Source organism: Meleagris gallopavo, chromosome 1 (assembly GCF_000146605.3).
Source record: "Meleagris gallopavo isolate NT-WF06-2002-E0010 breed Aviagen turkey brand Nicholas breeding stock chromosome 1, Turkey_5.1, whole genome shotgun sequence".
In the NCBI taxonomy this organism is placed as follows: domain Eukaryota; kingdom Metazoa; phylum Chordata; class Aves; order Galliformes; family Phasianidae; genus Meleagris; species Meleagris gallopavo.
In genome coordinates this window covers 167,537,221-167,550,339 of record NC_015011.2, presented here as the reverse complement: position 1 = coordinate 167,550,339, position 13,119 = coordinate 167,537,221, and positions in this window count along the sequence as shown.

Genomic DNA, 13,119 nt, shown 5'->3' with positions numbered 1-13,119 from the left:
TTTAATTATTATTATTTTTATTTTTATATAATTTTCTGGGAGAACACAGGAGCACCTGTACTCAGGTTTCCGTTTCTCTAACTATCCAACAAATTAGTAATAAGCTGAATTTATGTGTTTTTTTGTGGTCACTCAGGCTCTGTAGGTAGTGCTGTGCAAGTGCCCCGTCCCTGGAGGTGTTCAAGGCTGCATGGGGCCCTGGGCAGCCTGCTCTAGTATTAAATGTGGAGGTTGGTGGCCATGCATGTGGCTGGGGAATTGATGATCCCTGAGGTCCCTTTCAACCCAAGCCATTCTATGATTCTATGAATAATTAGTGTGCAAACTCTTTGTAGCCACTAAACTCGTGGCAGTTGTGGCTATAGAAGGTCACTAGTTGTTATTTACTGTAGATTTTATAAGCTAACCTAACAAGAGCTTTTTTCTTTCCACTATTGTTTTATTCTACATGAAAGATGTAGGAGACTGTAGCTGTTTCTTGTTTTCTAAGTACAGAAATATAGCCTGTTCCAGCACCATGTTTTAGACATTTCTGTTATTTGGTGTAAGGCTGTGCGTACTTGCCCTTGATTATGTGTTTAATTATGTCTACAATATTCCATAATTAATCTCTTAAACAAGATCTAAAATGGAGATTAGTTCTTTTTATGATTCTCAGCTGATCATCTGTTTTTACTACAAGACCTAATACAGTTAGCTTCAGCTATTCTGTTAACTCTTCTTGCTATTGTCCTAGTCTCAGTATTCCTTCCAACACTTCCAACTTCCATTTGCTAAAACAGTAAAACAGAAACAGCAGCTAACAGCTAAGATGGGATTGGTTTTCTGTCTGGTCAGGATGACACCTATAAAATTTCCCTTCTGCCAGCAGGTCACCCACATGCCCTTTACTCCCACTGAAGCACAAGAAAAACCGCCCTGCATGAGCGCTCTGCTGCAGATTTCTCTCTTTCCACCCCAGCTCCCAGCCTGAATGTGCTTTGTCTGGGCTGCTGCTTTGATGTGGCGGCAGGCAGCTCTCAAACAATCACTTGAAGACATTGCTAAAGACAGCCAAGGGTGGAACATCCAGCCCTGCTGTGCAGCCGTGCAGACATGTGCCAGCACTGTGCAGGGAAGGTAGCAGTGCCCACAGCAGCTCGTGAATTGGGATCCAAGTTCTGCCTGGCTGCTGCTCACAAAGAGCTCTGTGAAAGCCAGGTAGGGGCAAGCCTCTGCTGTCCCACTTCAAACAATTCACAAGTGAGCACAAGCAGGGTGGAGGCAGCCCTGCCAGAGCTGTCACATGTGTTGGTTTGGAACAATGGAGGATTGAGGCAGTGGGGGGGAAAAGTTGTTTATGTACATCTGTCAATAAGGGAGCTTAAGTTGGAGATGAGAGGCGAGAGCTGCAGAGGTACTCAGGGAGATTAACTGCAGCAGATTTATAGGTGAAATCTGGTTAGTGTTGATGTAAAAGGTTGCGGGGGAGATTTTCAAAAGCGTATGTGGGAGGAGACTGCTTGCATACTATTGATTTTCTATTTTGGTGCCTAGCTCTCATTTCTGTACGGCAGTCCTCTTGTGAGCTCCTGGAAGATGCCCATGGAGCAAGCAGCAGTGAACAGTCAATGTTGGAACCATCCATCACCCACTACAGAAAGAGGGGGAAGATGAATCATGAGAAAGATGCCCCTCACCCCACCATTTCCTCCTCACCCCACCAAGCATTGCCATTCTCATGCAAAGATAACACAATGCCATGCTCCCCGCTCCTCACTGATATTCCAGATAAGTGGCAACTAAGGTGAAGGTCAGAGAGGAACTTTGTGGTGTACAGCAGTGGCCTCTGGAGCTATTGGTCTTTCCAGTTTTGTGTGACGGAGTTATTTCTGCACGAGGGAGCATCGACACAGGGAACTGCAGCCCCTCTGTCCCATAGTTAATCCATCCTCATCCACCGGCCATCCCATTTCATGGTGTTCCTCCTCTGTTTTATCCAGACCTATGTAACAGCACACATGCAGTGAGCATTTGGACACACGGTGGGAAGAGGGGGGTGCAAAAGCAGGAGTGGCTTTAACAAAACCCTGAACCAGGGCAATCTGCCTCTTTATTGCCATCAGGAAACAGCAGCAGCTGCTGCTCTACCACGTGCACTTTGTTTTTCTTTCCAAAGGCAGAAAAATAAAGTAGGTCAGTATCTTATTTGCCAGAAGCAGAGATTAAGGATATTAAGAAAGGACACAGAATAGACTAAGCTGCTCAGGAAAGCACGGAGGATCCAACCTGCATGGGTTTGTACATGACATGAATGAGAAGTTCAGTTGCTGACATGAAAAACAGGCATCGTGTTTAGATACTACATGAAGAAGAGATGTCAGGTGTGTTGATAGTGGATAGATAGTATGCATTAATTAGAGGATATTAAAACAAAGTTTATGGTTTCTGGCTCTCAAAAACCAAGAGACGAGGTAAAAAAAAAATAGTTGTCATCAAATGAAGAGTGTAATCAAATCCTACTTCCCTTGCATTTCTAGAGCGCTGCCTACCCAGAAAATCTCTCCAAATTGGTGGGAGCTATGGGTAACCAACAGCATTAGAGATGGCTAAGCATGCAGGGAGGAGCAAGATGTTATCAGTAGGACCACCACTGTAAGTCATGGCCATTAGGAATGGCAAGCACAATCACATATGAAGGTCTTAGGTGTTTTGCCTTCAAGTCTTCACACACAGAGATGTGTGCTATGTGCTCCCAGTTCAGGCACATCCCAATCAGTGAGAAACAGGGATTGATGGATGCTATTGGAGAGCATCCAAGGAGGACTACAAAGATGGGGAACGGACTGCAGGGCAAGGTGTGTGAGGAACGACTGAGGCCCCTGCTGTGCTCAGCCCCGAGCAGAGCAGGCTGAGGGGAGGCCTGATGGCGGCTGCAGCTCCTCACAGGGAGCGGAGGGGCAGCGCTGAGCTCTGCTCTGTGTGACAGCGACAGGGCCCGAGGGAACGGCATGGAGCTGCGTCAGGGAAGGGCAGCTGGGGGTGAGGGAAAGGGTCTGCGCCAGAGGGCGGTGGGCATGGAACAGCCTGCCCAGGGCTGTGGGCACAAGCTGCCGGAGTTCAGGGACTTATCTTTCCTCTTTTACAAGCTTTATAAGCCTCAGTGTAAAGCCTCAGTGTAAGCCTCAGCCATCTTGGAGTAAAAACAGGTCTTCAGCATTAAAAACGTCAGACTGTAACACTGGGGACCTTCATGTGCCAGCTGTACGCTGTTGCTCTAATCAATAGATATCATATTGTCGTTCTGCAATTTGACTGAAGTTGCAAGCAGTTTGGGAAGAGTAGTTATTCATTGTGATTTTAGTACCTCTTTGTGGACCAATTACAGATATTTTCCAGATAACACTATTAGAAAACAGAATTATCTACAGATAGTAACAGCTTCAGGGCCTTCAGTGAAATTGGCCTGAGCACCATATAAAATAAGAGGAACAATCTTTGGCCTGAATAGATTGCAATCTAAGCAAACGAAAAGGAGAATTGATGAAAAAAGGATATTATCTCAGTTTTCTACAGGCAAACGGGAGTAGCATAGAGATTAAATGACTTATCTGAGGTCAGAAGGAGCCTGCAGCAGACTCAGCCATCAAAATCACATCTTCCAAAGTTCCAGATCTAACTATGAAGCCATCTTCCTATTTTTATACAATCACTGGGGATGAATAAAGCTAAAAAGGAAGAATTAACCCTTATTACAATCTGGAAATTACCACCAATATTTCTTAAGAGAAATCAAATATCTTCCTCTGCATCATGTATTTGTAAGCAGCTTAAAAGGTTTTCAAGGGAAATGGGGTACAATAAAGATTTTTTGCTTGCATTGCCTGTAGAATCTGCCATACAGGAATATTTATGAACTACTTAAGATGCTTTGTTGTAAGCAAGTCACATAATTCACACCATCAGTTTTGTTAGAGTGGCCTCATATTGTGCCACATTAAAAAGAAATGTTGCTTTGTGTACTGATTGTTCCATTATTCCAGACTTACTGTGGTATGAATCAGCTTCACAGAGGATGATACTAATAGGCAACAAATAACCATCTTTGGAGTGTAACACAATTTCTGTGCATTATACAGATGTCAACTTACCTCTGTCCATTTCAACTCTTTGGTTTGAGAGACACAGGAGAAGAGGATTTTCTGAGTGCCCAGTGAAGTGCAAGTCTTGCTTGCATAGAGCATACAGAGTATTGTCTCTAATGGTGCACTGCAGGAACCCCTCAATACATCCATTCAGCACAACAGATCTTTTCCTTCTACTTCCTAGTTTCGTGTATTCAATCACAGGCACTGCTTCCTTCCCTCAGACCTTGGTGTATCATGGTATCATGACATATCTGGAATAGGCCCTGAAAATAATGAGGATCCAACACCACTGTCACCAAGCCCTTTGGGAAACACAGGTGTATGTTGAGCAGTATTGCCTTGGGGATGGGTTAACCACACTAAGTGCATCTCCATTTAGCATGGCAAAACTGCACAAATCAGTTCCTCAGTTCTAGTATGGCTTTCCCAACAACATTCTCACAGGATAGAAACACTCCCTTTTCAGATCAAAACCATACCTCTGTTTAGAATAGTCTCCTCTGGCTCAAATCTCCCTACTTGGGGTTGAGACTATAGTTTGAAGGTTTTCCCTTAACTAAACTAGTTGCACTACAGACCCTGATCCCTAGGAGGCTGAAGACCAGGCTTTTATCACTTTTTAGCCAAGGTGCACTCACAAAATTGCACTCCTTCTTATGCCCCTCTCATCCCCTTTATATCAGGTACCTTGGCTAAGTATCAGGAAACCAGCTTTGCTCCCTCAGAGGGATGGAAACTGATCTTAATTGGCTGAATGCCCTCCAGCAAGGAGGGAAATATTAGTTCTAATTGTACCTTCATGGCAGGGACTTCCAGAGTAGTGCAGGGAGCATTGCATGCCACCAGTACCCCCTCTGCTTGCACATCCAGCTATATAGCTGAATCCAAGACTGACAACAGCCTTTCATCCAGCATGTTGGTATTCATAAATCACATTTAGGGACCAAAAAGGTTAGTTGCAGTTCTCTGCTGTAGCCTGTTTCCCTCTGGGTAACCACTCTAGAAAGCATCTCCAATTTGGCAGTCCATGATTTTGCTACGTAGAAGGCAGGATTTTGAACTGCAGCAGTTCTCTGAAACGCACTCCCACGTTGTCACCATGTGAACTGTTAACAAATCCCATTAGTTGCTTTGCTACTGTTCTGTCACCTCATTAAGTACTGTTTATTCCTGCCTCTTTAGGTGCATGGCCTTTGAGAGGATGAGAGGTAACCACCTCAAGTCGTGCTAGGGGAGGTTCAGGTTGGATATTAGGAAAAAATTCTTTTCAGAAAGAGTGGTGAGGCAGTGGCACAGCTGCCCAGGGAGGTAGTGGTGTCACCATCCCTGGAGGTGTTCAAGAACCGTGTGGGTGTGGCACTGAGAGATGTGGTTAGTGGGCACGGTGGGGCAGGCTGGAGTTGGACTGGATGATCTTAGGGGGCTTTTCCAACCTTAATGATTCTATGGCCCTGGGTTTTGAGCTAAGCCTGTGGTCAGAACAGCAGTAATATATTATTTCAGAGCAATTGAAAAAATAGTAGAGAAAGTTATAAAAGAATGCTAATAAGAATTGTAGTATCAATTTCATCTGATCCTTCTGTCATGGCCAACTACACCATCCCCATGAACAGCAGAGGGTGTGCAGGTAGCTTACAGTGCTCCCCAGAGCTGCTCCAGTGGCCACTGTCATGAAGCACTCCACCAACAAACCCTGGCAGCATTTCACATCTGGCCACTGTGCTCCCACACCAGCCCATACTTTCTGGGCCATGTTTTTAATCTACTCCGGACTCGAGGTTGCTGACCTGTAAAAGCAGAGGGACATGACTTGGTGCCTGACTTGTCACGTGGCTGAGTGGCTCACCCACAGCTTCCTGCACATTCAAGCAAGAGAAAGGAGTGTTTTCCCATGTGTTTGCTACAAGCCAGTTCAGCAGTGCACCTCGGCCTGAGGTCAGCCTTGCACCAGGAGCAGCTGTTCATTAGCATGCAGAGCCAAGAGTGGCCAGCCCTGAAACGATGTCCACATGGAAGCAGGCACACAGCTGGGAGATGGACCCCAGCAGGTGGCACTGGGTCCCGGCCACCTACCAGCAGCTTGTGATTCCTCCCCAAGGTTTGATGGAAGGAGCATTCAAGGGTAATTTATTTGAATGCTGGCTTAAGCTACCAGAGTCATTTCATCTCTTTCCCCTTGCTTTTCTGCAGTGTAAGGCTTTGACATTCCATTCCACGGGAACAGGTTGCCCAAGGAGGTTGTGGATGCCCCATCCCTGGAGGCATTCAAGGCCAGGCTGGATGTGGCTCTGGGCAGCCTGGTCTGGTGGTTGGCGACCCTGCACATAGCAGGGCGGTTGGAACTAGATGATCTTTGTGGTCCTTTTCAACCCGGGCCATCCAATAATTCTACATACTTGTGTACTGTTTCAATGTTAGATCTCTTGGGGCAACTTTAACAGAGTTTGCACAATTAAGTGAACATGACTTTCTTGCACAAATTCTCATGTAAAGTTCACTTGTGTTTCATACATCTCCTTTAAGCAGTACAAATCCATTACTGGGGAAATGACTGAGAATGCCTTCAGGACTGCCAGACTATTTGGTAGCCTCACCATTAGTTTGCAGGTTTGGGGTCCCCGCTGCAGTTTCCCAAGGCTTGCTGGAAAGTCTGCGAGAATCTTCCCTAAGACATGGCACAGATATTTTCCCTGCTGTTATTTGGCTTCCCATTTTAATGTCTGAAAAATAGATTTTATTTAACTTGTCAAACTAATGCCTGATAAAGCAAAGCAGCTATTAAGGTCTACTAAAATAGGCAGTAGCAGAGAAAAGAGGGCAGTTCCTATAATCTTTGTTCCACAGTAAGGAAAAAGTAATTTGATTTATTGGTACTGTAAGCATTACAGCTGAAAATGATAACATAACAGCAGCATGACTGCATTATGTAAGGAGCCTCGGGCTCTTCCCATCAGTTTAACCTGGTTTGGATGGCACACGAAAGCTCATCTGGCAATGACAACGGTGTTTGAATGGCACTAAACCCAAAGAACCACACACAGTGCTTAGAGCTGCCTCACTGGCTCTCATTAACAGCAGCTAATTCCAACTCACCATAAAGACACTGATGAGTACTGTACGTTCTAGTAACAAGCTGTACTTAAATTTGATCGCTTTTATCCCCTTTTGCAAATAAATGCACAAAGCCAAATGCACTGCTTTCAATTTTTCACTGTTATAAATGTTGTAATTTCACCCACAGCACAATCCATCCCCCCGCTGCCCCACTTCTGTTCCGCTTCACTTCATGCTCACAGAACCAGGTCCCTGAGGAGGAGGAAGCAGCTGTACAGGCAGTGGCAATGCATTTCTGTGCTGAGCCCTTCACCCTAGTGAAGGCTGAGAAGAGAAATGAGGCTTAACTGAGTTTGTTAATACTCAGGGTATATTAATCAGGGTATAAAGGCTTGACAGCTTTCTTTCTCGCTGCCTCTGCAAAGCATCCAGGTAGGAACATCTTCAAGATAATCATTTGGGAAAAAAATCCTTGCATGTATGGAAAATGGCAAACATTGAGGTCTCAGTATCTTTGGAGAAGCCCTACCAACCCCCTTCAGTGGTGTGAAGCCACCATCTGAAAAGCTACAGAGAAGGTAACCATAGATTTAAAGTGAGCACAAAAGTCTCCCTGAAGCTGGAAGAGCTTCACTCAGTGGCACAGCTGCAGTTCTGTTTAACAACCCAAACTCTGCTAGAAGCTAAGTTCCCATGACCTTCTAACAATGAGATGCCCTAGCTCTTCCTTGGCTGTGATCATCAATTTATAAAACCATGCCAGGAAAGGAGCAGGCCTGCAACACCCTTACTGCCTGTGCAGCTAACACTAGAAGCAGTTACCTGTTGCACTACAAAGCCTACAAAGCAGCAGGGCTAGACACAAGCAGTAAATCAGAGCAGCTCTTCCTGATGCTCCTAACAATGGCTCCACATCCTCAAGCACTGCCCTCCCAGCCCTTGGCAAAGCCTGGCTAACGGTCTTCTTCAGAAAGGGGTCAGCCTGTGAATTCTACTACAAAGCTGCTGTATTTACTGCACTGTTCTGCAGCTCAGGACAAGCGTGGTGTGCCATTGCTGGGAATCCCAAATGGTGTTTTTCTACCTTGCTGGCTTGACTGGCTGTGACTGAGATGAGCAGCTCAGTAGCAAACATTTGTTCCTTGGCCAACCTCCAGAGCTACATAGGAGTAGCTCTTCTGTGCCTCAGAGGCCACATGGTCTGACTGAACTGGGCAGATAGGAGAGAGAGAAGCAAGTAGCAGAGCAGACCAGAAATTGAATAGCCACAAGGACATGAACCCCAAGAGAGCATGTAGGCCTCAGTGCAAAGCTTCACACCCATTTGTAGTCTATAAATAATTTTTGGCAGGAATTTAGGATAGGAAAACAAAACAAAGTTTTACACGTGGATTTCCATTTTTAAGTAGAACAAGCCAAATTGAAACCCAGAAATTTGAATTTTTAGGGCTGTATAAAAACTCAGTGGTAGGGTTAGATAAATAAATTTCTCCACACATTACAACACTGCAAACATTAATAAATGAAATTACTTCCTACAGCTGACTCTGACCCTTTGTACTACCACTGCTGAAGTCCAGTTCACCAGCCTTTCTCCTGCTACTATCTGTAAGCAGAAATTCAATCCTTTCAACCTTGTGATCTGCATTTGGAATTCAATATCCTCCACACAATTTCTGCTGGAGAAGCTGCTCTCCCTTTATTTTCTTGGTTCATATCAGCAAATACTCTGATAGCAGTTATCTCTCCTTTCCCAGGCTGTCCTTTGGCACTGTGGATAGCTGTGTGTGCTGGGGGATACGAGGAAGGAATTACAGAGCTCAGCTCAGCCTCCTGGTTTTTATTTTGTCCTTTTTTAAAGCCACCAAAACCTCAGCGCTCTTCCCTCTGCGTCTTATTTCACAACATCCACAGTCCATGCTTCTCTTTCACGTTCTCCCACCACAACATACACTTCTCATCCAAAGTCAATTCATTACGATTTGTTAAAAAGCACCACCAAATTAATATCTACAGAGCTTCACCCAGATGAAGCCCCATACCAGACTCCAGGATTGCCCACGCTTCTCTCTCTTGTGACCACTTGTATGTCATCAAATAACCTACGAATGCCAGACCACCCCATGCAAAATCCAGCAAGAAAACAAGAAGGTATTAAAAATCAATTCTTCCACCAGCGCATTACCAAAATCACTGAAAGCTTCAAGTGGGATCAGGAGACAAAGAAAAAAGGCTCCAAAAACCACTGGGAGAGTTTCCCCCATTGAAGCGCTCTCACACAAATCTCAGATAAAAGCTGAAGCTGCAGCAGGACTGTGCTTTCATGGAGAGGGACTCAGCCAAGCTGCCAGCGTTGGAGCTGAGCAGTATTTCTGAAGAGCATCAGCACTCCTGGGCATTCTGAGAACAACCTGCTGGCAGCTGAACCACATTCTTGCAAGAGGACAACCATCTTTAACGCTTTATCCTCAGGAGCTTCAGGGGATGGAATGAAAACCCAAAGTGAACAGTAACATTTTTAGGATCACTCTGTCTTGCACCAAATTTCAAAAGCAGCATGGCCAACATCAAGGCTCTAACGCCACTGCAGCATCTCCCCCTCCTCCCCACACCCCTTCATGGCCATCATGAAGGTCAGCAGGGCCAAGTCTATCTCCATCTCAGCTTTATGGAGCATGCACACAGATGAGCACATCGATGCACTTCATGTAGCAGTATTGCTGCTGGAGACTGAACCCCGCTGACAGATGTTGGGATTGTTGTGACACATGGTTTAAATGCACTGCTGTGACTTGCAGCAGGTTTGACATTTCCCCTTAATGGAACTATGCAGATTCTCTCACAGTGTTGTTCCAGTACTCTAAATGAAGCTCCTAAAAAAAACAAAAAAAAAACAAAAAACAAACCAACAACCTCCAGCCCTTTAGGTTATGTGCAGCCACAGAAGGAGGGTTCCAGTCTGTAACAAAGATGACAACATTGTCTATAGATTGCAGAGTCCAATGCTCCGGTCCATTCATTTCCAACTGTAGTATGAACAGAAACCACATTATCAGTGCAGACTAAGTGGGACTGTGGCACAGGTTGCCTGGAGAGGTGGTGAGTGCCCCATTCTCTGGAGAAACTCAAGGTCAAGCTGGACAGGGCTCTGAGCAACTGATGGAGTTGTAGGTGTCCATGTTCACTGCAGGGAATTGGATCGATAGCATTTAAGAGTCTCTCTCAACTCAAACAATTCTTATAATCCATATACTTATCATAGGAAATACGAGCAAAATGCTCCTGCAAGAAGCGTGAGCACTGTGTAAGAGCAAGTAGTTAGGAAGAGCTTTATCAAAAACCAGCTGCTATCTTTACTGTAGTCCCAGTAAGCCTCAGAGCTAAGAATTAAAGAAAATAATTCTAAATATTTAATTGAAAAAAGCTGTGATGGTGTTTCCAGACAATCATCCCAGTTTGGTACTCTGATTTGCTGGATGTTTTTGAAAGTTTTAATTTAGATTACCAAGTACGGAGTAAGGGTAATGCTAGGTAAAAATGCAGAGCTCTGTTCTCCCAGCACCAAGTTTGAGCACAGAGTAGTGTTTGTAAATTAAAGGGCAGCAGCATAGAGCCAATAACAAAGAAGGAAGCTAAGTCAGTCTCCAAAACCTTCATTCAAGAAACTAATCAATAGGCCAAGCCATTTCTCTACTCCACAACATGTACCAGATTTTTTCACCCATAAAAATTAACTTTTATTCAATAAAGTCTACACACTGCTATTATAAAGGGACTGTTTAATGCTCAATTAGATTGGCAATACTGAGATCATTTTATTTTAAGATTTATGGATTTTCAAAACATGTACAAATAATACACCCTTCACAAATTCCATTTACTGAAGTTTCTCCATGAATATCAAGCATCATCCCGGCACAGATAAATGACTTTTACAGAGCAATAAACAGTCTTTAGTGCAGCCGGTCCTTCCAGACACATGACAATGAAGAGAGTTTTCCTTCCCCTTGCCACATCCAGCATTTAAATGATTTTTTTTTAATAGCCAGGTCTGAAGTTAAAATGCCGTAAGTGAACTGACTTGGGAGTCAGGAGGCACTCAGAAGCCCCAGAAGGGATAACAAGCAGTATTCTTCAAGTTTGCTGGTTCAGGGGTACAAACCCCTGAGAGCCAGAAATACAAACCCCTTTTCTTTGACAGAAAGATGTTTGTCAAGGGGCTTCGCCAACAGCTTGAGAGGATAAATGGTAAGATTGAAGAGCAAGAGGAAGACAAAGCGAGGAAGCCAGCATGGGCGGGTGCAAACTTAATGTCAGTATTGAGGAACAATGCTGTGGGGCAGCCTGGGAAGCATTTCACAAGGGCTGCCTACTTGCCAGAGATATGCAGAGACACAAAGCATGAGAAATGTATGCACCAACGTTGTCAGTAAGATAGGAAAGATATTACAGTATATGCCAAAATCTGTAAGTCCACTTGATTATAAACAGTACATAGCTGACCTCAAGAGTTAAACCATAAACAAGATTAAATGAAACACTACACTCCCATTTCGAAGTCACTATCAGGCCATTAACTACTAGAAGCTAGAAGTTTTAAAAAAAGAAAACCAACAGATGTATATCTATCCTATTGTTAGATGGCAGCACAAAATTACTCAGTTATGTTTACCAGAATAGCTTTTTTAATTCCTCTGAACCTGAAACTGACCAAGAAGCATGGCCCCGACCTTCCACTTCATGCCCCTGATGCTGCTGGCCATCAGAACAGCTCTGCTGCTTCTGCTTTTGTGAGCCATGTCCCAGCAGGGTGCTGTTCCCTGCTACAGGCTCTCATGGGAGGGTTGACTGCATCCTTTCCTTTAAGCCTATTGTGCATATTGAAGTTGCATCGTTGAATTGATTTTCAATGCTGTTAAACATGTAGGCAGGTCAAGCCAACTGGACCAAACATCAGCACACCCATGCTGTTCACTGAGGCTGAACCAAACCTGGCAGAAAACTGCAGTACTTTCAGGCTTTTGAAATGTTAAGAAGTCTGTTCTAACTGAAAGACTTATCAAGCAGCATGCCAAGCAATGCTTAAATGGTGCAACATAAATGGTGGAAGCAATCAAAGCAGACCAGCCAAGTATAAAGATCTAATCTAAAGGGTAAAACAGGTTTCATGACTGCCATCTACAACCAGCTACAGGCTTAGAACCATCAGCTACTAAATACTGAGTTTTAAGAGCAAGCTTTGGGTTCTGGCCAAAGGTTGAATCAAATACCAGCAAGGAGGAGTGATCAAGCCTGAAAGTGGGTCACCTTTAAACCAAATAGAAAGCAATAATGATTCGTATGTGAGGCCCTCACAGTAGCTATGCTTGTTCAACAGCAGGGCAGGACTTCAGAGAGATGCTGATAGCATGGGTCCTGTGCTATTTTAACCCAGAATTTAAGTCACTTAAGTAATTTTCCTCAAGAGGTTAGTAGTTAAAAATCAAGCTACGCCAGCCCCACTTCCCCTCTTTTGTAAGGGAGCTCAGGGACTGCAACAACAGCGCATATTCATTGTGTTAGTTTACCAGACTAGGAGCAGCAAGTTCCCAGAGCTTGGCTGAGTACTAATGTTTAATAAAAGGCCTTCAGAAAACAGCAGCTACAGAGAAACACATCCCCTTTTCCTGAAAGGCCTTCTCTAGCGTGCTTACAGTAAGAAACACACCAAACCATTGCAGCTTGATTCGTAATAGCTTTCACCCTATCTGACGTTATTTTAGGACATATGCTCCATATAAGATAGAGATATGCAGTTTTATGGAAGGATCGCTTCTCTAAACGAGCTCTAGACCTCAGGCTTTTGCCCTCGATTTAGGTCACTAGTAATTGGGCGTGTGGAAAATGCACAGGCTCAGTGCAGTGTTGCTTAATTAATTTCTTAGTCCGTTGATTTGGC